The 25132-nt window shown below is 43.7% G+C and overlaps 1 long non-coding RNA gene across 5 annotated transcripts in view; it reads right to left on the bottom strand.

Annotated features, from left to right (window-relative positions):
- Gm30215 overlaps positions 1-25132 on the bottom strand; it is a 146613-nt gene that overhangs the window by 17819 nt on the left and 103662 nt on the right. For all 5 annotated transcript variants that reach the window (XR_003956541.1, XR_378110.3, XR_378112.3 and 2 more), the window contains 2 exons: positions 22503-22704; positions 21342-21449 (listed from right to left, as the gene is read on the bottom strand). This is a non-coding gene — a long non-coding RNA (predicted gene, 30215). The remainder of the gene's footprint in view (positions 1-21341; positions 21450-22502; positions 22705-25132) is intronic.

Genomic DNA, 25132 nt, shown 5'->3' with positions numbered 1-25132 from the left:
ACTGCCCTGCCCCCGCCCACTGGAACCCTCCTTAGTTGTATTTTCCCCATGTGTGGACTTGGATAGTGTTCTTCGGGTTTTGTTAGAAATGGGTGCCTGCTCTGATTAATTCTGACAGCAAAGGAAAGATACCCAATTTGACAAAGAGCTTCTTTCCACAACTTTATAAATTAAAACAATTTTCAAAGCTTTTGAGTCTGAAATACTGCCTTCTGCACCTAATCAACTGGAGAGCATTTGTCATATAGCCATGTTCTCAGCCATCAGTGAAAATGTCTATGATGAACCGGATCTCTCATTATACTGTTTGTCTTTCCTTTGTAGCTGCCCAATGCCCTACTGCCTTGTGGTGTCATAGGCTAAATAATGGTAAAAACACACATACAACACAAATGTACACACACATACACATCACACATGCACACACATATACAACATGAATGTACACATATATACAACACAAATGCACACACACATACACATCATACATGCACACACATATACAACACAAATGCACACATACATACACATCACACAACATGAATGCACACATACACATCACACATGCACACACACATACAAACACAAGTGCACACACATCACACATGCACACACACACACATGCATTGACTAAACATCTGGGGCAGGTAGACATTATCTGAAAGGTTTAGCAGGTGCTCATACAACCTGCAATAAAAGGCACTTAAGTGTTAACAGCAGGAATAGCAATGCCTGGTAAATTTTAAGCATAAGCAAAAGACCACCTGACTTTGGTATTAAAAACATTGTGTTATATATATACACACTCACATATATATATACACGCACACACACACACATTCTTATCACAGTGTTTCTTGTGGTTTTCTGCCTATGAAAGAATTCAAGTCAGATTCTCCAAACTGATCTTCTCCCATGAGAACACAGCCAGGCGCGCCCCTGTGTGTAGTAACTATCACTCACTCCCATGGCCATATCCACCTTCACAAAACCAGAAGTGACCAGTGTAGGTCCCTTGTATTCCTGAGGCCTCCCAAACTGCCTTTCAACAAGCAGCAATGAATGGCTCATGCAAGTGAAGACTTCTCAGATTCGAAAAAATAACTCATCAGCAAGTACCAGTTAACTATCCTGAGACGAAGAATAGAACACCTGCACATGTGAACAGAAAGAGAGATGGTTGTGTTGGTGTTCGCATTCCAGAGGCCTTGTGAGAAATAAAGCTACCAACCCCTTGCTCACTAGTGATTAATATTATTCAAATTATATTTGGGGTTAATTTTGTAAAGAGGTAAAGTAGATTTAAAATTAGGTTTAACTGGGTCTGGTGATACACACCTTTAACCCCAACACTGAGTCAAGGCAGGTGGATCTCTATGGGTTCGAGGCCAACCTAGTCTATATAGTGAATTCCAGGCCACTGAGGGCTACACAGTGAGACTCTGTCTCAAAAGAAAAACATTAGGTTTGCAAAAGCAGCTACAGACATTTCCATTCCCACAATGCCTTTCTCCATGGAGCCTTTGTTACTTATGAAAGACGGTCTTCTCTGCAGTTTTTCTCATGGAATGGGCAGGATTCCTGTCTGCTGTGTCTCTACAGACAGCTTTTCCTCCAGTGCTTCACCCTCTTTCCCAAACTCCTTCCTAGGAGTGGTTCTCCATGGTGATGGCTCAGTACACATTAGCTTTCACCCAGAGAGATTTACAGCCTCGCTGGAAAATGGCAACAGACGTTAGCTTTCCCCTGTGGACAGGCTACGTATGGTCATCCTTTCATACGAACTTGAGATAGAAAGATGAATTGCCCTTGTATGTGATCGTTGGCCCATGGCTCTGGAAGTTTCCTCAATGTACTTTGGTAGGAAGTACTCAGCTGGAATTCTCCCTTCTTGTGAATTTTCCTCTGCCATTTCTGGGCTTCTGTCATCACCGGCAAATGAGTCTTTTCTCTTTAATGAATGCTGGAAAATCTCACAAGGATGAAACATTCCCTCTGTACCTTCTGAAACTGCGTCAAGGTACCATTTCCTAAGCTCAAACTTCTCCTTATCCGTGAGGAAAATGTTATTGTGGCCATGCTCTTAAACAAGCATGTCATTTTTGCTCATCATTTTATTGTTTCCTCTGAAATGCAAACAAGGAACATAGTGTATTATATAGGTGATATATCTCATAGCAAAAGTATAAAGTAGAAAAGGCAAATAAAGTATTACTGGTTTTGTTAAAGAACAAAAAACAGGGGCTGGTGAGAGGGTTCAGCAGGTGCTTGCTGCTAAACCTGCTGACCTAAGTCTAATCTCTGGGAACCACGTGGTAAAAGAAGAAAACTGACTCCTGTAAGTTGACCTCTGACCTGCACACTCATACACACACACACACATACACACCCCACAGTATGTGTGCTCCCTCACACATACATATAATCTCAAATAAACAACAACAACAAAAATGCTTGAAATGGTAACTAATAAATATGCAGAATTTAAGTCAAACTTGGCATCTAGCAGTATGCTTTCTACCTTTGTTGCATCCCCATATTAATTTTCATAATCAACTCATCAACTTACAAGCCACGCACATAAGAGAACATGAGAATCTGTACAGGCCCATGTGAGTGGTACCGTGGGCATAGCAGAAACTTCTAAGCCACAGACTCAGAAAAGCCCCAGTCTATACACATCTTTAATTTTCCTCTGAATCATTCCACAGTTTTCAGAGTAGATTCTCTGCATTTCCATCACTAAAATCAACCCCATGTTAGATGGGGAAGAGGGCTAACAGGAGGAATGGGCTTAAAAGGGGAGGCTTTCTGTTCAAGTCTTCTACAAAGACCCATACGGTCCATCCTTCTCTCCACTCCCACTTGAAGGTAAGAATCACATGTCCATGCCCAGCCTAGACACAGACCACACACCACCACCCTTCCCAGTGCCATCTTTCTGCCCAGTGATCTACAAGTGTGCTGCAAGAGCCAACTCCTGACTCTCGATCTGGAACACACAATAAAACCAGGGAGGTGCCTGAATGGAATCTCTGTGTTTGGTCTTTTGGTTAACTTTAAGAATCATTAATTTGGGGGCCAGAAAGACGGCCAAGAGGGTAAAGACTGCACAAGACTCATTACCCAAATTTAATCCCCAGAACACATATTAAACTCTGGGACCCACATAAAAACTCAAACTGGTGTGATGTTTCTAGTACTTTACAGAAAGGTGAAAGGTGGAGACAGGAAGATGGACCAGCTAGCCTGGGGTACACATTGCAGCATTGGAAATAAAGACAGAAGAAGGTGTGTGTGTGTGTGTGTGTATGTGTGTGTGTGTGTGTGTGTGTGAGAGAGAGAGAGAGAGAGAGAGAGAGAGAGAGAGAGAGAGAGAGAGAGAGAGAGAGTGTAAAATAAACAAAATAAAAGTTTTAAAGAATCATTTATCCTGCGGTCACGCTGGCTGTATAGCTGGTGGGCAACACCAATCTGTGTGTCATAGCTAGGCTAATATTTAGAGTCTTGGAGGCTCCTTTTGCTGAGACCACCTACTCTTCATTTAGGTCTGTTGAAGTATCCAATGGACAACGTCAGAAAGCTCCAAACTCCACCCTTTGATGATGCTAATGGCACCATTTTTGAACCTGTGCCCCTTGATGAGCTATGAGGATGCCCCTTGTGTGTGCACACCACAGAGGACTCCACTCTTCATCCACAGACTCAAAGCACCCTGTCTTTTTCTCCCATAAAAAAAAGCTCTAAGCCCAATGCTCTGGAAAGTAAACGTCAAGGACTGCTCTCCTGCCCCACCCCTTGACTACCGTGTAAGTGTAAAACCCACTATTTAGTGATGGACACAAGATCCAGTGGGCAAAGACAGCTTCACATGGTATCATCAGCACTCTGCTCAATACCATGCAATTGTTGATTCATTTATTTGATTGTTGTTTGGGTTTTTGTTTATTTTGGTTTGTTTTTCTGTTTTGTTTTGTGAGTCAAGATTTTTCCTATAGCCGAGGCTTGCCTGGAACTGACTATATAACCCAGGCTGGCCTCAAATTCATGATCCTCCTGCCTTTGACTTCCAAACGCTGGTGTCTTCTAAATAGATGTCTGTTGAGTGGGAGTTTGATAGAAAAGCTGGCACATTCTAGTGACTGTACACATATGCTTGTCAATCAAGAGTTCAAGTAAAACAATGTCAGAAGAAAGAAAAGCAGAAAGTGTTTTATCATTCAAGAATAAAGCTCATTTTAGACATGCTTACAAGTATTCACAGAGGAACACCCATTTCTGTCCGTCTGTCTGTCTTTGCATGGAGCCTTCGGGACACTTTTTAAGGGGATTTTGCTTCTATTCCCTTGGAATCCACCTCTTTCTTTTGCTAAACCCATTGAGGAAAAACTATATTTGTGGCCTCTGAATTTTTCATTTTTCTCTATGAATAGTTTTCTCATAGAAGTCATGGTCACAAATTTATATCAGGCAATACTTTCTTCAAAAGGTTAAAGATTCTATTTGAGACCCTCTGAGCCATAGCTGAAGCATTTTTTTTTTTAAAAGAAGCATTAGCCAGCTGGGCAGTGGTGGCGCACGCCTTTAATCCCAGCACTTGGGAGGCAGAAGCAGGTGGATCTCTGTAAGTTTGAGGCCAGTCTGGTCTACAGAGAGAGTTTCAGGACAGCCAGGGTTACAGGAGAAACCCTGTCTCAAACCACTAAAGGAGTAGGAGCAATATTACAGTATCTCCAATTATAACTCATCACCTACCTCAAAAGGTTGAACAGGTTAATGTGATTAAATAACTTAAATTCCTTCCAAATAGGCATGTAAAAAAAAAAGTTATTTCTTACTGGTCCATTAACTTTGACTCTTCTTATTTAAAAAAAAAAAAAGAAAACAATAAAGTAATTGAAGCCTGTTCCTCTGCAAGAGCAACCAGTATTCTTTCTTTCTTTTGTTTAATTGGATATTTTCTTTATTTGCATTTCAAATGTTTTCCACTGTCCAGGTCTCCCCTCCAGAAACCCCCTATCCCCTCCCACCTCCCCCTGCCTCTATGAGGGTGCTCACCCACCTACCCACTCCCGTCCTCCCGCCCTGGCATTCCCCTACACTGGGGCATTGAATACCCTCAGGACCAAGGGCCTCTTCTCCCACTGATGCCAACATATGTGGCTGGAGCCATGGGTCCCTCCATGTGTACTCTTTAATTGGTCGGAGCTTCAGGGGGTGTGGGGGACATAGGGAGGGTCTGGCCGGCAACCAGTATTCTTAACTGCTGAACCATCTCTCCAGGCCCTTCTGACTTTTTTTTTTTTGGACAGGGTTTCTATGTATAGCCATTGCTGTCCTAGAACTCACTCAGGCTGGCCTCGAACTCAGAAATCTGCCTGCCTCTGCCTCCCAAGTGCTGGGATTAAAGGTGTGTGCCACCACTACCTGGCTCCTTCTGACATTTTTAAGAAATAACATCCAGGTATAAAAATGTGTTTCCCTGTTGTTGTGGCCGCTGCCATGACTCTGAGAGACAGGGGTGAAAAGGCACAGAGTCAACGACACAGACTCTGCGCGTCAGGCAGTGGCAAAAGCAAGACTCCCCGCCCAGCAATTCATTGGCTCTCAAGTAGCCAGATGTGATGCTGTCTTTTCCTCAATGGCTCTCTCCATCAACTGATCCAGTGTCAGCAGTCTCTAGCCATGCTGATAAATTCTAAGTTGGCTCAGGGAGGAAGTATCAGAGGCACATATGCCAGCACTGAGGCTGGGCCTGCTTGACTAATGTCTTTCTACATTTCCCCTTTGACACAGCAATTCTACTAATTAAATACTTCCTATATATCAAAATATGCAAAAAAAATTGAGGCAGGGTCTGGTCTCAGACTTTCAGTTTGATGCCCTCAGCTTCCTTGGTGCTAAACTTACAGGTCTCACTCTCATACCTGACTCCAAAATACCTTTATATCCTAGCACATTTACTGCACCCTTCACAAGCACAGAAAAAAAATGTATGCTCCTGATAATGAGGAAATGCTTAAGAAAATTATGATTTAGCCACATGAGAAAATTTCCTGTAAGTATTAAAAATACACAGATACATTTCAAAGAATTTTATAAAAATAAGAGCTTATGTTGTTTGTGGAAAAACTGACTAATACTGTTTATACACTACGAGCTAAGATAATTAAAAGGAATTAAAATGAAAAGGTTTAACAATAATTTTCTACAAAGGGTCAACTTAACCTTTTTTAATTTTCCCAATTACCTAGTACATTTTTATTATGTCCCTAGTGGTGAAACTAATCAAATAGGTCTGCAAAATGGCTGGATGTGGTATTTGATATTAATATTCTCTAATTGTGAAAAAAAAAATGGATGCACAGGTGTTCAAATTGAAGTTTCACTGAGATGGGTCTGAGGAGCCAGAACAAGGGTCCAAGCCAATCAAAGACTCCCTGAAAGTGTATTAGAAGCTGAAACTTGGGATGGTGCCCAGGTTTGGTTTCTGTTGCAGAGCAACTTGGGGAGCAGAGGATTAATTTCATTTTAACAGTTATAGATAGTCCAGTCAAAGCAAGGTAGAAACTTGAAGCAGAAACCATGGAAGAATGCTGCTTGCTGATTTGCTCACAGTCTCACCCGCAGCTAGTTTTCTTACACAACTCAGACTCACCCACCTAAGGATGGTTACGCCCACAGTGGGCCAGACCCTTCTACTCCAATTATCAATGAAGAAAATGTCCCACAGACTAACCTAATTTGTGCAGTTTTTCAGCTGAGGTTCTCTCTTCCCAAATGACTCTGGGTTGTATCAAGTTGACAGCTGCAGCAGACCATGACAGAGGGGAATATTTGTCACTTTGTTGTTTTATTAATTAGGTAATAAAATGACTGGGTTTTCCCCCTAAATTAGAATGACCAGAGTCTGTCACACAGAAAAGTTACAAAGTATAGTCTGAAGCACAACAAATGTAGGCAAATTTTCACACAGTGAAAATTCTAGTGGGGAAAGAGACCGCTGCCCAGCACCACCAGGAACCCAGACCAGATGTTTCTTAAAAGTTTTTTAGGGAATTGCCTGACCCTTCACCTCCAGCCAGGAAACTGGCCCTTTAAAAGGATGCAATGCCCCCTGCTGTTGGGAACACTGGGGCAAGAAGAAGCTGGCCAAGATGTCTGTTCAAGAAATTACTTTCTGGGAATTTTTCAGGGCAAAGAAAATACAAGTGTGGAGTGGGAGTATTTCTCTTGGACCAAATGTTTGGAGTGGTGTGGGAAACAGAACTATATGGGGAATTCTGAACACTAGAAATGCCTCTGGGAACACGAGTAAGTCTCCACAGAAATAAGTGGGTGGTTTTTATTCACTGGGAAATGAACGAAGCAAGGATGTACTGATTAGAAATGTGCTTGCTAGCATCAGATAAATTGCGGTTTGGGGACATCTGTGAAGAACTACAAGTTTGCTTATAGCAATCTATTGCCTATGACCATAACAAAATACCTGAGGCTGGTAACATAAAGAAAGGAGAGTTATTTAGCCCACAGTTAAATGGAGGTTCAAGAACATGGCTGGTGTCAACTATGCTCTGGTCGGATGCTCATAAAAGATGGCATTCACAGTGAAAGTGTTGGTGACAGAGACCACAAGTTGAGTCAGTGAGTCAGAGTGAGGGGAAGAGGTAATATTGCTTTTCTTGTAACAACTACCACAATCCCTTTCAAAGGCTGAATTCACTCCTCATACCAGACTCCCCCTATTTACATATTTCATTTAGACAGGGTCTCACTATCTGCTCTGGCTCTCTTGGAACTCACTATGTAGATCAGGCTGCTCTCAGCCCAGAGATCTGCCTGCCTCTGTCTCCTGGGTACTGGGATTAAAGACATGGGATTAAACCCATGCTGGATATCAGACTCCACCTCTTAAAGAACCTGCCACATCTTAACATTGTCAGACTGGGGTCCAGACTCCCAGTGCATGAACCCACTTCCCACGTAAGGAAGAATTAGCTTTAATGTCTGCCACGTGATGGGGTCCCAATGTCACCTCCATAGTGCCAGCCAATAATAAATCCTAGTGCAATCGTCTCCTCCCCCACTCTTACCATGGAACAGATTACAGACATAGAGGAGAGACTGGAGGCTCACAGGGCATGAGGGCAGGAGCCCATTGCTCAGCAGAGACATGTCAGAAGCAGGAGGAGGGAGACTTCAGTTTTGAGTTGTCTCACTGCATTATGGAAACTTTGGCTCTCACAATGACCTGGCATTTTACTTTTCGGATTTACATACTTGTGTTACTTAGGATTGTAGAGAAACTCATTCACTTGCACGTATTATTGGGGGCAAATGAGTAGCCACCTTCACTGAAAAACCCATCAAGGAAGAGTAAAATAAAGAGAGGTTGCTTTCTGATGGCATCGCCTCATCCCATTGTGATCAGCACCTGGGATGTGGCAGGATTCTTACTGTCACAGATGGATGGAGAGTCAGGCCAGTGTGACTTGCCACTCCAGAGATACTATGGGCATCTAGTATATAGTCTACACAGGATACAGTTTACACAAGATGCTCTGCTTGGTAACATGCTCACTCTTCAAAAACATTAAGTCAGAAAAGCATCCACGGGCTTCCATGTCACTTGCCTGAACATTGAATGGTACACTCAACCTGTGGTGGTTAACCGTGATTGTCAGCTTCCTAGGACCTAGGATCAGTGAAGAGATAAGCAAGTCCCTTGCCTGCCTATGAGGGATTGTCTAGATTAGACAGAGGTGGGAAGACCAAACCTAAAAGTGGACAGTGACACCCCACAGGCTGGGGTCCTACACTGCGTAAAGAAGAGAGAGATAAGCACCAGCAATCTCCCCCTCTCTGCTTCTGACTAATGCAATGTGGCCGGCTTGATGCCTCACGCTCCTGCCGCCATGGTTCCCCACCTTGATAGACAGTATGCTTTAACTTTGCAACAAAATAAACCCTTCTTTTGGGGTTGCTTTTGTCAGATATGTTTTCACAGCGATGGGAAATGTAACCGATGGACCACGCATGTAAAAAAAAAAAAAAAAAAACGATGAGGAAGGACACAGATGGCGCAGCTTGCCAAGTCTCAGTGCTGTTCCGGAGCCCGGGCACCTGCTCTCTGCTGTGGTATCTGCCAGACTTCTCCATGCAGCCATACGGCAGCAGCAAATCACCAAAAGAAGGTCTATCCGAGTGAGTGTCCTTCCTGGGCTCTGACATTGCTCACACTGACGTGGTGACTCTTGAAGAATGTACAGCATCAAAGGAGCAGGATGGTTAACATAAATAAAGAGTCCCTCAAGAATAATCAAGATGGTCAGTATGCTTCCTTTGTTTACGGCTGGAAACGGATGACCTGAGACTCAGTGGTCATGAGAGAATGGGAAATCTCAAATATCAGACACAGGCTGTCCATTAGCCCCCGTGGACAGGAGAGATTAAAAATAGGTTGTTAAATGTCAAGCTGGGGCGTAGCTTGTGGTTACTAGAGTATCCGAGCTCTACACAAAGTGGAAAACTCGAAAACAAAACTGGCTACTCTACACCTTTGTATGCAGCATGAGGAATAAAAATTTCATTTCCATAGCTATGAGCCAAGCTCTGCATGTACCCTAATATGTGTGGCCATGTGAGAGGCATTAAAGATTAACTGCAATGCTATGGATGTTAAGAGTTCCTAAGAGTTCAGAGTCAGGAAGGGCCTTAATCATTTTCTTCCATCTCTTAATTCTCCACACTGAGAAATGACTTGTCTGAAGTTACCTAATTAACTAGCTGTGAAAGTAAGTCTAGAAATCCAACCAAGATGCTGGAGAGATGGCAGCAATTAAGACTGTGTACCGCTCTCACAGAGAATCCATGTTCTGTCCCCAGTACCCACAATGGCTCACAACCTCCTGTAACTCCAGCTCTGGGTGATATAGCGCCCTCTTCTGGCCTCTGTGAGCACTGCAACTCACATGCACGTACCCACACAAATACAGATAATTTTAAAGTGGGGGGAACAAAAAGAAATCCAGCCAATATCCTTTGCATGGTAGTAGAGACTTTGCACCTAAATTCTATACAGAACTTGGCTGCTTCAGAAATAGTTCAGAAACTCCCTGGGGTTAGGAAGATTTTTTGAATTTTCCTATTCAATACCAGGCTGCATTATCCCCTCCCTACTTAAAACTAAGCAAGTATTGAGTGATTATCCCTGGCAACATAATCAGAAGTAGAAACACAGGTGTCTTTGGGTTTACTTGTCCTGATTGCTGCCCCTGTGGCTGGTACACTTGAGGCTAGCATCTCCAAGAATGGACACATGCACGGGTGTGCCTTCTGGCCTTTACACTGGATGTAAAAGGACTGGTGGCTATTTTCAAAGTGGATTCCGCTGATCTGCCCTCCAGTCGGAAGAGATACAAAGAAATCATTAAGGAAGTAATTACCCATAGTAAGAAAGTTGACTGTAACTGAAAAACAAGAACATCTAAGCCAGCTTCTGACTGTGACAACAGTGACAGTCTTTAGCCAAGTGCTGACATGCCTTGGTTTATGAGAAGTCATTCTCATAATAAATCAAGAGAGGAAGAAAGAAAGAGAGAGAGAGGAGAGAGAGAGAGACAGAGACAGAGAGAGAGAGAACAAGAAAATCCATCTGGGCTAGAGAGATGGCTCAGAGCTTAAGAGCACTGGCTGTTCTTCCAGAGGTCCTGCGTTCAATTCCCAGCAACCACATGGTAGCTCACAACCATCTGTAATGAGATCTGATGCCCTCTTCTGGCTTATACGCATACATGCAGGCAAAATGCTGTATACATGATAAATCAAAAAAAAAAGAAGAAGAAAGAAGAAAGAAGAAAGAAAGAAAGAAAGAAAGAAAGAAAGAAAGAAAGAAAGAAAGAAAGAAAGAAAGACAGACAGACAGACAGACAGACAGACAGACAGACAGACAGACAGACAGACAGAAAGAAAGAAAGAAAGAAAGAAAGAAAGAAAGAAAGAAAGAAAGAAAGAAAGAAAAAAAGGAAGGAAGGAAGGAAGGAAGGAAGGAAGGAAGGAAGGAAGGAAGGAAGGAAGGAAGGAAGGAAGGAAGGAAGGAAGGAAAACAAGAGAAGTCACTCACAAAAACAGCAAGCCTAGAACTATCCTGCCTGAGGCTCCATATTGCTTCCTACCACAAACTTGTTCAACTGACAAATCCTGTACCTGTCCCTCTCTGCATGTGAGTCCCAAGTGTCAACCTGACACAGTCTAGAGTCATCAAGTATGACAGATAATCTTGGTTGTCAATTTCACCACACCTGGAATCAACTCAAATCCAAGCCGCTGGGCACAGCAGTGAGGGGTTTCTTGATTGGATGGGGTGGGGTGGGAAGACCCAGCCTACATCTGGGTCACACCTTTTGCATGGCAGCCCACATAAAAGGGCACAATATAAAAGGATATTTGCTTTTTGCTGCTGGCCCTCACTCTCACTTGGCAAGTGTCTTAGTCAGGGTTTCTATCCCTGCACAAACAACATGACCAAGAAGCAGTTGGGGAGGAAAGGGTTTATTCGGCTTACACTTTCCACATTGCTGTTCATCACCAAGGAAGTCAGGACTGGAACTCAAACAGGTCAGGAAGCAGGAGCTGATGCAGAGGCCATGGAGGGATGTTACTTACTGGCTTTCTTCCCCTGGCTTGCTCAGCCTGCTTTCTTATAGAACCCAAGACTACCAGCCCAGGGATGGTTCCACCCACAAGGGACCTTTCCCCCTTGATCACTAATTGAGAAAATGCCTTACAGCTGGATCTCATGGAGGCATTTCCTCACATGAAGCTCCTTTCTCTGTGATAACTCCAGCCTGTGTCGATCTGACACACAAAACCAGCCAGTACAGCAAGTTCATCTATCCTGCCGCTGAGGCACTCCAGTGGATTCACTGGCATTAGAACCCACGTCTTCAGGATTACAACATAGACTGAAGATCAGCGACTCTCTAGGAATCCTCTGGGACTCCAACACCAGATTGGGACTGCTGAGACATCCAGCCTCATACACGCTGAAGGATTCCCAGATTCCTGACCTGTCAGTCAGGAGACAGCCATTGTGGAACTACCTGGACAGCAACCTATAAGCCACTCTAATGAATCCTCTTCTGTATACACACACACACACACACACACACACACACACACACACACACTCACACACTCACACACACACATGCACACACACACACACACACACACACACATGCACACACACACACACACACATGCACACACACACACACACACACATGCACACAAACACACACACACACACATTTCCAAGCCAAGCTGCCTTGATTCTTTGGACTCCTATGCATATGCCATGATTTCTAGACCTCTTTGATCTGTCTTCATTTCTACACAGCATAAAGGCAGATTGTTTGGGTATTGAATGTCTCCCTCATGCAAATACCCATATGATAAAATGTGTGATCTCAGGAGTGCTACTGGGAAGTGCGGGTTGAGACAGACGCTGGGTGCGAGAGGAGCAAGCTGCCGCTGAGGCCATGCACACAGGGAAGGGCAAGGCTCCATGTTCTGGGAACGCATGAAAAGGACTCCGGGTAGCACTGGTGCCAGTCACAATCCCAAATGGTAGCACTTGAACTCCCTAACTCTCGAAGACCCTGAACACCTTAAAACTCTAAAAGTCACAAATCCTGAATCATGACATTAGGAAAGATCAAAATCCATGAATCCTAAAACCGCCTAATTCACAATCTGAAAGATTAAAACCCCGTATGCTGAGATCCTTAAACAGCCCAGAACTGCCATCCCTGGGGAAAGGCGTATTATGTAGAAGGCGCAATGAGCTGACTGGTTAAGAATGCCACACTTTGTCTCAGTTTTCTACACTAGCATCCTGGCTATCAAGTTCCCAGGGGTGTTCAACGAATTAAAGTTGTATTTGCCCGGAGAGGCCAGTAAACCATTGACCAGCCTGAAAACATGAGAAGACACTTAGATGCAGGCATTGCCAATCACCAGAGTCGTTTCTGTCTGTGAGTGTGTACAGTGTGTGTGTGTGTGTGTGTGTGTGTGTGTGTGTGTGTGTGTGTGTGTGGACTGGAAGCACCATATCAGAAATGGAAGTGACAAGGCTGGAAGCTGGCTCAGTACTTAAGAATACTTTCTGCTCTAGCCAGTAATTCAGGGTCAATTCTGAAACACACCCCACACACACACACACACACCCAGGGTGTTTCACCACTATCCATATAGACAGGCCCGCACATGGTGTACATGCATGCATGCAAGGAAACATTCACATACATAAAGTAAAATAAATAAGTCTAAAAGTATTTCTAACTAAACAAAACCAATGTGTTCTCCAAGCAGAGCCTATACCCTGCCAGACAAATAGCAGGGATATGTCACAATGCAAGACTCAATAACCAGAAAGCTTAGCACACACAGCTACCACATGCAGTGACCCATAACCTGTTCTTGTCATTCACATTATCATCTGCTAGGTGTGCTGGTCTGTTGTTGTTGTTGTTGTTGTTGTTGTTGTTGTTGTTAATTTCATTCACCCTGACATAACCCATCTCCCAATATCCTTTTCTTTTTTTTAATTTGTTTTTTTAATTAGATATTTTCTTCATTTACATTTCAAATGCTATCCCAAAAGTCCCCCAGACCCTCCCCCACCCCACTCCCCTACCCACCCACTCCCACTTCTTGGCCCTGGCGTTCCCCCATACTGAGGCATATAAAGTCTGAAAGACCAAGGGGCCTCTTTTCCCAATGATGGCCGACTAGGCCATCTTCTGATGCATATGCAGCTAGAGACACAAGCTCCGAGGGTACTGGTTAGTTCATATTGTTGTTCCACCTATAGGGTTGCCGACCCCTTTAGCTCCTTGGATACTTTCTCTAGCTCCTCCATTGGGGGCCCTGTGTTCCATCCAATAGCTGACTGTGAGCATCCACTTCTGTGTTTGCCAGGCCCCGGCATAGCCTCACAAGAGACAGCTATATCAGGGTCCTTTCAGCAAAATCTTGCTGGCGTATGCAATGGTGTCAGCGTTTGGAGGCTGATTATGGGATGGATCCCCGGGTGGGGCAGTCTCTAGATGGTCCATTCTTTCATCTCAGCTCCAAACTTTGTCTCTGTAACCCCTTCCATGGGTGTATTGTTCCCAATTCTAAGAAGGGGCAAAGTGTCCACACTTTGGTCTTCGTTCTTCTTGAGTTTCATGTGTTTTGCAAATTGTATCTTGGGTATTCTAAGTTTCTGGGCTAATATCCACTTATCAGTGAGTACATATTGTGTGAGTTTCTTTGTGAATGTGTTACCTCACTCAGGATGATGCCCTCCAGGTCCATCCATTTGGCTAGGAATTTCATAAATTCATTCTTTTTAATAGCTGAGTAGTACTCCATTGTATAAATGTACCACATTTTCTGTATCCATCCCTCTGTTGAGGGGCATCTAGGTTCTTTCCAGCTTCTGGCCATTTTCAGCAATGAGGGTCTAGATTATGTAAAAACCTTTCCGAGAGTATTGTCTTAGTTTACTTTCTATTGCTGTCATAAAGACTATGACCAAAGCAAGCTGGGGAGGAAAGGGACCATTCTATCTCACAGTCTATCATAAAGGGAAGGGGCCATTTTACCTCACAGCTTATAATCCGTCATAAAGAGAAGCCAGGGAAAGAATTCAAACAGGGCAGGGATGCAAGCAAGAACCATGGAGGACCACTGATAATTGGCTTGTTCCCTATGCCTTCTCAGCCTGCTTTCTTAACACCCAGGACCACCCCGGTGCCTAGGAGTACCCACAGTAGACTGGCTCCTCCCACAGCAATCATAAATCAAGAAAACACCCCATAAGCTTGCCTACAGGCCAATCTCATGCGAGCATATTCCCCACTGACTATGTGTGAAGGTCCCCTCTTCACACATGGTCTTAGTTTGTGTAAATTTGAAGGGGTGGGGGGGGGGGGACCAAGCAGCACAGCAATTGATTGGCCACAGCTCCTTCAATTCTTCCCTCTTTGGCAGCTCTAAGCAAGTGTTAATCTACTTCCTATTCTGTAGACATGCCTGTTCTAGTTGCTGCACACACAGACATCTGCTGTGTGGTCCTCTATGACTGGCAGCTCAGTCTGGTGTTTTCAAGGTTTATCTGTGCTGGGTATAGCCTGTGTCTATTTCTACCTCTTTCTGAGTGGAAGGCTCTCCCACTGTGTGGCTACACCACCTCTTACCGATCCGATGGTCCGATGATGAATACCCAAACTGTTACCTTCTCCGGCTGGGATAGAGAATGCTGCTGAAGACATTCAAGTGGGAGACTCCGTGTGGACATGTTTTCGTTTCTCTCGGGCAAACACTCAGGAGCTGGGTTACTGAGGCACCTTGGAGCTTGGTGCTGGAGGAACCCCTAGGCCTGGATTTCAAGGTGGCCAAACCATTTTTCATTCCTACCAGGCTTCAGATGTTTTGTTTTTTTCTTCACAGGCATTAGTGTTTTGCCTGCATGGACCTACTAGCTAGTTTTGTGTGTCAACTTGACACAAGCTGGAGTTATTACAGAGAAAGGAGCCTCCCTTGAGGAAATGCCTCCATGAGATCCAGCTGTAAGGCATTTTCTCAATTAGTAATCAAGGCTGAAGGGTCCAGCCTATTGTGGGTGGTGTCATCCCTGGGCTGGTAGTTCTGGGTTCTATAAGAAAGCAAGCTGAGTAAGCCAGGGGAAGCAAGCCAGTAAGCAACACCCTCCATGGCCTCTGCATCAGCTCTTACCTCCAAGTTCCTACCCTGTGTGAGTTCCTGTCCTGACTTCCTTTGCTGATGAACAGCAATGTGCACATGTAAACTGAATAAACCCTTTCCTCCCAAACTTGCTTCTTGGTCATGATGTTTTGTGCACAGTTACAAACCCCGACTAAGACAATGGATGACTGTGTGAGTATGTAACATCCTAGAAATGGAGTTACAGACATCTGTGAGTTGCCATGTGAGTGCTGGAAATTGAACCTGGTCCTCTGGAAGAACAGCCAGTACTCTTCAATGCCAAGCCATCTCTCCAGCCCCCTAAGTAGTTATTCTTTGTTGTTGGTGGTGGTGGTGGTCTTTCGAGACAGGGTTTCTCTGTATAGCCCTGGCTGTCCTGGAACTCACTTTGTAGACCAGGCTGGCCTCGAACTCAGAAATCTGCCTGCCTCTGCCTCCTGAGTGTTGGGATTAAAGGCGTGCACCACCAGTTATTCTTAATTATCACTTTTTCCCTCTTGGACAGACTTACTATTTTCACTTAGTATCTTCAATATTATGGCCCAGGATTACCAAACTTTACCTTTTTACAGAATTTTGCTCTTGTTTCTAAGAGACAGACAACCACAGCCCTTGTTGATCTCTTCCAAATGTCCCCATTCTCCAAGTTTGTCCAAATGTCACTGTTTCTCAAATACCATTTTGCACTAAGGAAACAAAGGTTTCACTTGTGTCTTTTTCTTCCTCATTGAGACCAAACTGTCATGAAAAGAACCTCAAAATATGGATTCTTTCTTTTGGGAAAAAATTGATTTAATTTTGGTTATTTCCCATCGATTCTTTGGTATTCCTATTGCCTTAGTTGGGGTTTTATTGCTGTGTACAGACACCATGACCAACACACATCTTACAAAGGACCACATTTAACTGGGGCTGCCTTACAGGTTCAGAGGTTCAGTCCATCATCATCAAGGTGGGAGCATGGCAGCATCAAGACAGGCATGGAGCAGGCAAAGCTGAGAGTTCTACATCTTCATCTAAAGCCTGCTAGTAGAAGACTGGCTTCCAGGCAGCTAGGACAAAGCCCACGCCCACAGTGACACACCTACTCCAACAGGGCCACACCTACTCCAACAAGGCCACACCCTCTAATAGTGATACTCCCTGGGCCAAGCATATACAAACCATCACACTGATATTTTTCCTATGTGGATTTGTAAGTGACATATCACAAAATACCTAGTCAACATTCAACAAGATTATGCAATCCCAAATTCAATAGAGTGTATTCAGTTAGTCCTTTTGCATTTTAAATATAGGGTCTAATCCTTGTGAGAATGGTTTCTGTTCTAACAATCTAACACCAAAAGCTTTTCATAACATTCAGATTTTAAGTAAGAATATTATTAACATTTATTTTATATCAATAATTGATTGATGGAGGCTGGAGAGACAGATCATTGGTTAAGAATACTGGCTGTTCTTCCAGAGGACCTTGTGGCAAGATTATCCCTGTCCAATTACATTAAAATATTAGTGCAGCAGGAGGCCTGTGATTGGACAGGGAAAAGGGAGGCGGAGCTAAGAGTTGCAGAGAGACAGAGAGAGAGAGAGAGAGAGAGAGAGAGAGAGAGAGAGAGAGAGAGAGAGAAAGCAACCTAGGAGAGAGAGAGGAGGAAGCAAGATGGATGATGGATAGAATGATTCAGAACTAGCATGGCTTTGAATAGCCACGGGTAGATATGTTATTATATAGGGATAAAATAATAGGATAACTTGTCTAATCTAGGTGGGCAGCTTGTATCATTATCAATTGACATAGAAATTATTGTGTGGGCATCTTGTGAATTGAGAATTTATTGATATATAAATCTAACTGGTTAATTATAAGCTTCAAGTGTTTTGTTTTACTGGGTTACTGGAATGTGGGACCGCCAACCACAGGGGTTTATGGCTGAGAAAGGATTATTGGCTCCTGAGACAAGAGAGCCGGAGCTGGGAATACCATGCAGGCAGCTAGCTAGAAACAGAGCTGGCCCAACCACGCTGGGGAAATAAAGGAAATAGTAGGTTTTTTATGTGTATGGCCATTTTGCCTGCATTTGTGTATGTGTACCGATGAGCGCCTGCTGCCTACACAGACCAGAAGAGGGAGTCTGATACCATGGAACCGGAGTTGCAGGTGGTTGTGAGCTGCCATGCGGGTGCTGGGGATAGAACTTAAATCCTCTGCAAGGGCACCCAGTGCTCTTGACCACTGAGTCATCTCTCCAGACACTAAGAAAAGTTCAATTGATTATTCTAGCAATTTCAATATAGAGTATAACAACATTTATCTAATCATTATTTCAATCTAACTTTATGATTCATCCAATCTAAAATTGAGCAACAGACGCTATGAGTCAAAACACGAAGACGTCCCCTTCCTTTGCTGATACATTGAGAGCAAAAATTAAGCAAAACCGTGAAGAAAGCATCTCAAGTCCAGTGAGGTCACACTAGCCTGGTGGCTGCCATGGTCAGTCTTTGCCTGGGACAGAAGACATGGGAGTTATGGCTTAGGCTATATGTGACATCTCACATCTGCACGAGTCAATTGGTGATCTATTCATTCCTTCCTGGAGCACCACAGTTTTCTACACTCAGAGTGAAGAATACAAAAACAAGTACTATCAAACATAATTTTAATCTTCTCTCGTCTTTGATTCATTCATTCATTAATGCTTTACTTATGATAGAATCCCACATGCCATTGAGATAGGGGGAAAGCTGGCAAGGCTAAATCAACCCTAAATCAAGAGTTACATGCAATCATGGCTGTGGAGAGAGGAGAACTCTTCACCAGGAAGAAACCCTTGACAGACAAGCAGCATCTAGGGGTTTTTCTTTCTTTTTTTTTTTTAAATTTTAGTTTGGTTTTTTTTTTCTACTTATTCACTCTACATCCCACGCATTGCCCCCCTCCCAGTCACCCCATCCCACTATCCTTCCCTCCACCCCCTCCCCTTCTCTGAGTAGGTGAGCCCAGTCTTATTATCACACACACACACATCAAGTCTCTATGAGGCTAGGTGCATATCCTCTCCCACTGAGGCCAGACAAGACAGTCCAGCTAGAAGAACATGTCCCATCTACAGGCAACCCAGACTCCAGTCATTAAAGGTAGACAGAGCAGCCACACGGGGACATCTAGTGGCAGCCAGGACCCACTGCCGTTATTACCTTCTTGCCAGGCTCCAATCCTCCTAACCATTGCTCCAGCCTAAAGACCCAAGTGAAATCTGTATAATGCTGTGTTTGCAACCGCAAATGACCAACAGACAATGCTTGAAACCAAACAATTTGAACAGAATCTTCTTTTTTCCACAATAACAGGATTCAAGGCTTAGAGCTAAGAAACAGAAGTCAAAGAATCGTTTTACAGAAAGTAATCTTTCTGGAGCCATTAAAGACTACAATAAACTAATTATCCTTTATGTTGTAGAACATTAATTTTAATAGTTCTGCTTTATAAAACAATATGACCATAATAAGGAAACTAATAGAAAACTAATGACGCGTGCCACAGTTGAGATTATTAAAATGAAATTACAGTGGATCTTAATTAAACTACTCAATATCCTTAAGACACTTTATGTGCCTTTTAATTCTCTTCTTTAAAATGCAGTGGAGAGCTGGAGAGAGGCTCAAAGGTTAAGAGTAATGGCTGCTCTTCCAGAGGACTGGAGTCCAGTTCTCACATGCCACAGGCTCACAGAAACAGAAAGATTAAAATAAAATGCAGTGGAAATTGAGCAAAAACCCAGACTCCATTATAAACACTATCTTTCCCCCTTTCTCTGGTGCTGGTGAACAACAATAACTGCTTTGCTTAATTCCTGAGTGATTCCTGGAGACCTGGAGGATAAAATACAGAAAGAATGGACATTTCCATCTTGGCTTCAAAGAGGACAAGGCGAGGCTAGCACTCAGGAGGATAAAATGTTTCAGGCCACCCAGGCACCCAAAAAGAATAAGAAGTGCATTTTGTATTTTCGTTTGGTAGGTTGGTTGGCTTGGCTTGGCTTGGCTTGGCTTGGCTTGACTTGGCTTGGCTTGGCTTGGCTTGGCTTGGCTTGGCTTGGCTTGGCTTGGCTTGGCTTGGCTTGATTTGGTTTGGTTTGGTTTGGTTTGGTTTGGTTTGGTTTGGTTTGGTTTGGTTTGGTTTGGTTTGGTTTGTTAGAGTCAGGGTCCCTCTATGGAGCTCTGTCTGGCCTGGAACTCCCTATGTAGCTCTGGTTGGCCTAAAACTCATGGAGATCCACCTATTTCTGCCTGCCAGGTGCTGGGATTAATGTTGCACACCACCATACCTGGCTGCATTGGGTATTTTAAATTGATTATTGGCCATAGTCATTTCAAAAGAGCAGCCAGAGACCCTGCTTAAACGTGAACTCTTGAATGAATATTTCTCATCCAGCCTCCAACGTGTAAACACCATTGGAGACTCCCTGGCAATGCCCCCAGCTCCTTCCATGTGCATATTTCCAGCCCCAGGCTTTGTCATTGTCCCTAAAAACCCGTCACATATTGACGTTAAGGATGACCTGCACTCTGAGTCAGTTCACACTTAATGAGAACATTCGGCTTAGGCCCACAATCGGTGTCCCATTATTAAGGCGTCTTCAGAGTCTTACTTTTCCCCAGGGTGGTTTCTGCCCGTTCTGATGCTGCCCTTACTCTCGACGCTCCCAGGGATAAAAAGAGCTGGCTCTTGTTTTAATTGAGGGAAAACTAAAATTGTTAAACCTCTCTTTCCATTCACTCCCAGATCACAAGTTGATGTAGTTTTTATGCAGCTAACTCGTGTGTCCTGAATTGTACGGTATGTGACAAACAGCTCTGCATGCTATGTGTATATGGTTAGTGTGTATAACAATCACACTAAGTGGCACTGATGTTACGGCCACCGAATAACTCAGCTAAATGGGCAGAGGAAGACTGGGGAGATGGCGGGAATACATAATATGCTAATACATTTAAGGAGAAAAGCACAATAGTTGTGAAATTTTTCTATTAAAAATTCATCTGAGGGACATCAAGATGGCTAAGCAGGTGGGAGTGATTGGTTCTAAGCCTGACAACATGAGTTCGTTTCTGGAACCTGCATGAGAGGAGAGAACCAACTCCTGAAAGCTGGCTCTGACCTCTCCATGTGTGCTGTGGTATGTGCACACACACGCGCACACACATGCACGTGCGCGCGCACACACACACAAAATAAGTATAATTTATTTCGAAAACCATTTGAGTAGGAAGTCTACATGTCTTGATGTTTTCTCTTATGTTTTGTCTCAAAATAACCCATCTGCCTATATTTTTCTCAAATGCCCATATCTAATAACAACCATGGGTAGAAACTTTTGATTTATAATCAAAGGTTAAACTAGACTTTGGAAACATGTAGGCAAACAAAGCCATAGCTATGCAGAATAACCCAGCCTTGAACACCTTACACATTCTCTGCCTTTACCTCCTAGATACCAGGATTACAAGCATACACCACCAGTACCCAGCTCAAATTCCCTCTATACCATAACTCTTACCTCATACTTTCCTCTCAAATGAAAAACAAAGCCTAGGCCTCATCTTGCAGTTATTCTTGTAGCAAATTTGATTCATGCATGATTTTATACTTTTATATCAAAAGTATCCTACAAAGAAATTGAAACCATACAGTAAAACATATATAACAAAATTATGAAATATCAATGACAATAAATTATGGGGGAAAATTCACAGGATAAATACAAAAGAGATGAAGTGAGAATCTAGAAAATATATGTATGTATATGTACATTCATGTGTATGTGTGTTCATCAACATGTGTAGGTATATATATGTGTGTGTGTGTGTGTACATACGTGTGCATTTTTGTGTTTGTACATCATCTCCATATATATGTGTGTATATCTATGCATGTATATATACATACACATATATATGTATATATATATATACACATTTATATGTATGTATACACATATATTATGTGTCTACACAGGTATGATATGTGTGCATATATATGTGTGTACACATATGTAATATATGTGAGCATATTTATATTTGTGTGTATGTATACAGATGTGTGTGTATATTTGTGAATATGTGTGCATGCATGCATGTGGTGTGTGTGTGTGTGTGTGTGTGTGTGTGTGTGTGTCTGTGTGTGTGTGTGTGTGTGTGTGTGTCTGTGTGTGTGTGTGTGTGTGTGTGTGTCTGTGTGTGTGTGAGTGTGTGTGTGTGTGTGTGTGTGTGTGTGTGTCTGTGTGTGTGTGTGTGTGTGTGTGTGTCTGTGTGTGTGTGTGTCTGTGTGTGTGTGTCTGTGTGTGTGTGTGTGTGTGTGTGTGTGTGTGTGTGTCTGTGTGTGTGTGTGAGTGTGTGTGTGTGTGTGAGTGTGTGTGTGTGTGTGTGTGTGTGTGTGTGTGTGTGTGTGTGTGTGTGTGTACACGTGGGTAGGTAAAGGAAAAGGAAAAGGCAATTAGACAGTGGCTGGCAAATAGCTTAGCAAGTAAAAGTGCCTGCTGTCTACAGGTGACCCAAATTCAATCCCCAGCACACACATGGTGGGAGTGAAGAACTGACTTTCCCAGGTTGTCCTCTGATCTCCACACTTTGGCTGTGACACACACTAATCACAAACAAACAAAAACAAACTGATTTTTTTTTCTTTTTAGGAAAGAAAGACAGAAAAAGATGATACTCACATTTTGTTGCTGAAAAAAGAAACACAGAGCTATGACAAGGTGCTCAGAGCTACCCAGTTTCTCTCATCACGTGGAGCAGAGCAGGACTTTCTCACAGCATCTTCCATGGTGCACACCAAGCCATGCGTCAGCCACATCTTTGACACAGTCCTCATAATGTCAGGGAATTATCAGATTTCCTAAGGAAGTTCCTGTGGCAATTCTCCAAGAAACATAAGAACAACAGCTCAGTGAGGCACAGCCAAGAGGGGGCATGGAGGTCATCTGCATTCTTGTTTGTTCAAAATTCTGAAAGCTCCACTCCCCTGCTTAGACAGACAAGCAGAAGACAACAGAATCTAGGGCAGGGGTGCCTCAGCCCCTAGCAATATGTTGATTTGTATATGGTACATTTCAGGGAATATATACATTGAGTGTGTTTTTACAGTTACTTTTCCTTAGTGATGACCAAAACACCTAAAAGACCAGCCTAAGACACACACACACAGAGAGAGAGAGAGAGAGAAAGAGAGAGAGAGAGAGAGAGAGATGAGTAGAAGGGGCAGAACAGTTAATGCCCTGCTGTCAAGGAAGCAGAGAAAGGGACGCAGGAAGAGCTCTGGGCAGGGCACAGCCCCCCACCAACATGCCCTGTACTTGAACTCGTGGTTCCCAGTTAGAGGCACTGTTTGTGGAAGTTTAGGCAGTATGGCCTCGTCGGAGGAAGTATGTCACGTGAGGTAGCCTTTAAGATTTTGCCATTTCCAGTTCGCTCTCTGTACTTTGTGTTTGTGGTGGAGATGTGAGCTCTCAGCAACCTCCTTCCACCACCACACCTGTGGCTCACTGTCCCTCCATGACGGAGTCATTCCCCTGGAACTGTGAAACCAAGTACGTTCTTCTCTAAGTGGTTTCTAGCAGCAGTGTTTCCTCACAGCAACAGAAAGGTTAACTAATCACCCCAGGACTTTTCTCCTACAGATAAACCCATAAACCCACCTTATTAGGAAATAATACCCCATATAAAAAAATCCATGAAAGATTAATCCATTTGTTACCTCAGAAATCCCAAACCCTAAAATAAAAGTGTCCAGAAGCACTCCACAGACACTCCCAGAAGTGTGCTTTCATGATCCACTAGATACTTCTCAATCCAGGCCACTTGACAATCAAGACTAACCAAACTGGAGCTGAAGAGATGGTTCAAAGGTTAAGAGCAGCTCCTGCTTCTACAGAGGACCCAAGTTCCGTTCCCAGCATCCACACAGGGTGATGTACAACTGCCTGTAACTTCTGCTACAGCGGATCTGACACCCTGTTTTGGACCTTCTTACACCCGCACTCAAACATACACAGACATACACAGAGACACATATATTACACATAGCTCAGAAACAGAAGATGTTAGTCATTACCCAGCATTCTTAATCCAAAATCTGAAACTGAAAATGCTCCAAAGAAGTTTAATACCAATGTGCTACCACAAGTAGAACATTACAAAAACACTTCACTGCATATGGGTCTAGTCAAATTGGGAATGCACTCAAATATTGTATGGGGTCACTTTCAACCACTAAATAAGGGTGTGTTTGTAAAGCACCATGAGTGTTGTTCTCACACTTGGGTCCCCCAAAGTATTTTGTATATGTGCATGCAAATATCCCAAAATCAAAGAATAATACTCAGACACATGAAGGCCCATGAAGGTCTGAGAGACAGTCCCATATTCATCTGGGCCCCACGTGGTCACATTGGGATGGATTCCATCTCATCCTCTTCAGGTGCAGGGGACCTTCATTGAGGTAGAGACACAGAAGCAGCATATCCAGCAGCCAGTGCCCCAGTGGATGGAAAAGTCTGGGCCAGAACTAGAGAGAAGGGCTAAGGCCTGTTTTGTGAACTGTGTTGAGCACTTCATTGCTATAAGCCATTCATCTCCAATCAACTGGGACTGACCCAGATGGCCAAACCCACCTTCTCAGAGAGCCTTTCTGGCTGACCACGGCATTACATTGTTGGAAACGTAGTTCAAGAAATGGAAAGCTGTTGGTCCAAGACTTTCGTCCAAACATCTTTTCTTGCAAGTGGTTATTGCAATGAGTCATTGGTCTGGCTCCTGCTACACTACCAGTTCCGGATCTTCACCAAACTCTTCTCAGATATCCTGTTGTTGCCCTGTGTCGTGGAGATCCTGAAGCTGTGAATCTGCAGGACGAACCCCTTCGGGCCCCTTTGGGCCCCTCTAGGCACACTAGCAGTTCATAGATGGGGTAAATGTTGGGGTGAGCCAACTCCAAGCCCTGGGTCTGGGCCTGGGTGGTAGCTAATCAGGTCAACCCTCTGTATCTCCTACACCCACCCCACCAGAGCCAGCTTTCTTGTTTTGCCTGGGTGAGAGGTGAAGGCAGCTCTGAGAAGCCCTTGGACATCAACATGGTCCCAGGCAGCAGCCCAGACCAGGGCCCTCTGCATGGCCTTTGGTGGTAGCATGGACCTCACACCCTTGATGCTGCATGGCCACAGACCCAGCCATGGCCCTTGGTGGCACTGCAGGCTATTCACATCTGACTTTTCCTTACAACCCTCGCGTCTCCAGTTCCACCTCTCTTCAGAGAGCACACACTCTTGGCTCCTTTTTCACCTCCCAACTC

Source organism: Mus musculus, chromosome 6 (assembly GCF_000001635.26).
Source record: "Mus musculus strain C57BL/6J chromosome 6, GRCm38.p6 C57BL/6J".
Taxonomy (NCBI): Eukaryota; Metazoa; Chordata; class Mammalia; order Rodentia; family Muridae; genus Mus; species Mus musculus.
Note: the sequence above shows the minus strand (reverse complement) of the source record. Positions and strands in the feature narration are given on the sequence as shown.